This window comes from Pteropus alecto, unplaced genomic scaffold (assembly GCF_000325575.1).
Source record: "Pteropus alecto unplaced genomic scaffold, ASM32557v1 scaffold61, whole genome shotgun sequence".
Classification (NCBI taxonomy): Eukaryota; Metazoa; Chordata; class Mammalia; order Chiroptera; family Pteropodidae; genus Pteropus; species Pteropus alecto.
The window spans coordinates 9,924,706-9,929,305 of NW_006434835.1; positions in this window are offsets into that span (position 1 = coordinate 9,924,706).

Genomic DNA, 4,600 nt, shown 5'->3' on the forward strand with positions numbered 1-4,600 from the left:
TTGTGTTTTGTGCCTTTGCCTTTGGTTTGGTAACTTTTGAGGACTGAATACGAAAAATGTGTAAACAGTTTTTAAATAGATTCATTTTAAATCTTTTTGTTTGTTTTCTGGATCACTTGAAGTTTATAAAGTATATCCCTGTAGAAATGGTATCGTTATGGTCTGGTTTCCAAGGTAGCTCTGTAGCCCACCAACGTGCCTGAATTTTTCTCGTACGGGCACGTCCTAAGACCTGGGTCCAAAGATTAGAGACATGTTGTAAAGGCTTACAGGTCAGGGGCAGGTACAAGTGTGGAAGAAGAAGGAAAGAAGAATCATCCTTTGCTATGACCTACTTTTCGATAAGAATTGTTTGTTTTTCACCTTCTTCTCACTATTAAAATTCACATCCATCTCTTGCTGCCCGCAGAATGCTTGTGCCCTGTGCTATGCAATACAACCCCGGGTCCCAGCTTCAGTCTTTACCTTCAATCCCTTTATGCTTCCAAACCGCTCACTTCCTGTATTCCTAAACTGACATGCTCATCTCTTCAGTGTGGTTGACTCTTGTTGGGATAGTAATATGAACTATTTCATTTTCAGGTGTTAAAACCAAAAATACTTTTCATTTTTAAAAGAGAAGGCTTATTATCAATGTGTTTCTTTTTTTGTAGACCAGAACAGGGTAACAAAAGTGAGTCAAACCATTTAGGCCATGGGAAGGATTGAAGTAAATGCCATATGTCCAGTTATATCTGGCTGAGAGGTCTCTGAGCGTTAGCTGGGTTTATATTTGTTCTGAAAAACAGTAGGAACAAAAAGACATCATTAACTCAGTCATTAGTGTGTTTGAGGTATTTATATATTCATGCATTCATGGACTAACTATACATGATAATACTGGTCTTCTAAGATATATATTCATGCATTCATGGACTAATACATGATAATACTGGTCTTCTAAGATAAAAGAGACTGTGAGAAAGGACTAAGAAAAGAGAGCTGAGTGCCTAACTATATTTTGAAGAAAACAAGTGAGTTCCAAAGGCAGTTTTAGGCACATTTAAATTTCTAAATGAATTAGAACTAGATTATCTCAATACATTTGAACCCCAAAGGTTTTTTCCTTCTTTTTTTCTTCTTTTTTTCTCACTAAAAATATATTTTCATTGAATTGCCATAGTTTTTCAGGGGAACCTATTCGCCTATTTCAAGGCAGCTGCCAAGTGTGGTTAGTCAGAAGATTCGAAACACAGCCTGTGGAATCCGAACCATCAATGCACCGTAAGGGGAGGACACAGTCATCATCTTCCCAGAGTTAACCTTGTGAGAGGTCATGGGAGCTGGGAGATGACTTGAGTTCACAGTGAAGAGCATGATAAACTGTGTGTCTTATTACTATGCCTGATATGATCCTTGCTGTTGGTCTAGCTCTTTTCAAGAAGCTGGCACCAAAGCAGGCAGTGGTTGCCTTTCTGTGAGTGGGATCTGTCCCGGACCCCAAGTACATTGGCTGTGTCTGCCCAAAGCTCTTTCAGACAAGAGCTTATTAGATATAAAACTAGTGATGCCTATTCCATCTCCAGCTCTCAGGATTTCCAAGAATAAAAGCAATTTAGAGATTTCAGTGAAAGCATGGATTCTAGAGATTTGAAGCAGGATGGATGTGCTGAATTTTCATATCGTCTTTGGAGACCAATTCAAATAAATCATTTTTCTAATAAAGTTTTCCTTCCCATGCTGAGGAACCAAATGCAATACAAAGTGGATCGAGGCAGTAGAAATATTATCCGTAAGTTCTGTTTCCAAGCTGTCAGTGATTTGGATGGAGCATGAAATAACCTAAATTTGGAAGACCGGGTATGCTTTTTTCCTGACCGTCACTCGTTTGATTATTGAAAGTCACTTATTTGTTTTGTGGTTTCCTTTACTCTATATAACATAAAGCAATAAAACTGCCTGCCTCACCCACCTTACAGTTTGGTCATCCAGAAAAAGACATGTTGTAATTTGAATCATGGTTGGACTAAGTTATTCTAATAACGTGCATGTGGCAAGCTCAAAGCTTTCTCTTAGGCCCAGTAGTGGAGACAAGCATTCTGAGGGTTGAATAAGGAAGTAGGAGGAGATTGACATACATGGAAATATGGGGTGGGTGGGAGAAATGAGTAAAGATGATTAAAATGTACAGAGTTCTAGTTATAAGATGAATAAGTCCTGGGTATGTAATATACAACCTGGTGACAGTGCTTTATTTTATATTTGAAAGTTGATAACAGTAGATACTAAGAATTCTCATCACAAAAAAAAATTGAAACTATGTGGTGATAGATGTTAATTAACATATATCATGTATATATTTTTTCATCATTACACACACACACACACACACAAATGGTGATAGCTTTTTCCTTCTTCTACCCACATTCTCTTCTGATGTTCAAGGCTTTTGGTCATGATTCTGTTTGGCTATTGCTCTGAAATAGATCAGTCTAAAACTTGAAATCTTAAAGAGCAATCATTTATTGTATCATCTCTCATGGTTTCTGTGGGCCAAAAAATTCGGGTAGGACTTGGTTGGGTGGCTCTGACTCCTGCAGTTTCATTCTGATAGTGGCTAGAATTGGAACAGCGGGCTGGGTTTCAGCAGAGTTATCTCAAAAGAGTCGTATAAATTCTTTGAAGCACAGTTTTTCTCATCTGTCAAGTAGGGAAAATGATTTCCTTCCAAACATGTTCAGTTATGCAGATCTTTTTCCTCCTACTTCTCAACCAGAAACTTCTGCAGTTATTTATTTATTTGTTTTTGTTAGTGACCTGAATCTTTTCTTCTTTTTAGAGGACAATTTGGCATAACTAGTAAAGATCTTAATTATCCCATATCAACAAGATGCTGAGGAGACTATAATTGCTGGGATTGTTTCTATTTCTCATGTCGCCATTTAAACTGTGACCCTCAGACTTCCCAGGTGGATTTCTCCAACAGCTCATATTTAATCGAAGTGACAATATGTGTTACATTGAGAAGCCAAGAGAGCGGTTAACGCCACTCAGCTGGTTTTGATAGTAGAGGTGCAACCAGAATCACCTTCTCTTGATTACACTGAATGTTTGCCTTTTATCTTAGGACAGACACTTGATCAAAACTCTCAGTGCCAAAAATAACCTCTGAAAGATGGAATAAGTTACTAGATGACTAATTTTTGCCTCAACAGGTTTGGTCAGTACCAAAGTAAACATCTCTGATTTCTCTGGGAGGAAGGACAATCCTCTGACTTTAGAGAAGCATGAAAAGACATACGCTTGTCAGTGACAAATGATGAAGACTTCAGCCTTGCTAAAATTAATTTTTTTATGTCTTTATTTTTATTGAGGTATAATTGACATAACACATTATTATTCTTTTTAATATTCCACTTATGGACACGATGTAACTGGCCCACCCTGGAATGAAAACAAGGAGGGAGAATGTACTTTTACCTTTTCAATCTAATTTTTGACACTGATTTTCTCTTTAGTTTTCAGAAAACCATGAAGTTTCATAGAGAGAAAACGTGAGTTAGATAGGAATGAGGGAGAAGTACATTTTAATCTTGCTACATTAATTCATTTTAAATTGAGAGAACCTCCCTTTCTCTCATCAGACGATACAGACTTCTAGAAATACGCCTCCCCTGACACACAGTGGCTGGAGTCCTCCTGTGGGGAATGCCCGGGCCTCAGTTTCTGAACCATTTCTCAGCTCACTGCCAAACTGTCCATCTGCAAACCTGACACTGCACATTCTTAACCTATCCTGACATTATAAAATAAGAATTTTTTTTTTTTGGCTTGGGATCTTTGGAGAAAAGGCACCTATTTTTGTTTTGCTTTTCTTGTAAAAATATAAATGCTTTGAAAGGTATTTTCAACCGATGTATCAAAAGTTATTTCCATCCATTGATTTTTTTTAGAATGACCTCACTGTTATTTCTTCCTGGTCTAGAAGAACAAGTGATTTGACCAGCATTGCACAGTGGGTTAGAGGAAGAGTTCAGAGGGAATCCTGAGTCTCCATAGCAATTCCTTCCATTCTGTTGTGACCGGAATAACCAGACTCAACCTGAGTGCTTTGATTATAGAGGCAGTTTATTAGCCGGCGGCTGTCCTTCCAAAGGAGCAGCCCCGAAATGCCAAGATACAAGGTTTTTAAGCCCTAAATCCTATTCCTCATTCTGTCTTAAACACAAAGGTCCATCTTTCTCCTATTCACTACCTGTCAACCCACTGGTCAGGTGTGCAAGCAGGGAGTACAGAAGCAGAAAGCTTGTTGTTAGAATGTTATGTTCCTATGGGTGATTGCCTATGTTCCCATGGGCAATAGCCAGTGTTCCCATGGGCGATGGCCAAACAGTAATTTTCAGCTTATATAAAATTGATTATTTTTCATGCCACGCAAGCAAGCAGGGTTACACAGGCTAAAATTGGCAGTTAGCGTATGAGCTCATTGTTACAAGTTTCATGATTAACAGAATGTGGTTAGGGGTTCCAGAAACTAGGCCTAAGGTATGGACAAACTTCCTTTGTCCAGTTTCAGGTTTTAATTGGCCTTTAACCCTTTCACATTTCAGCAGGCTATTAC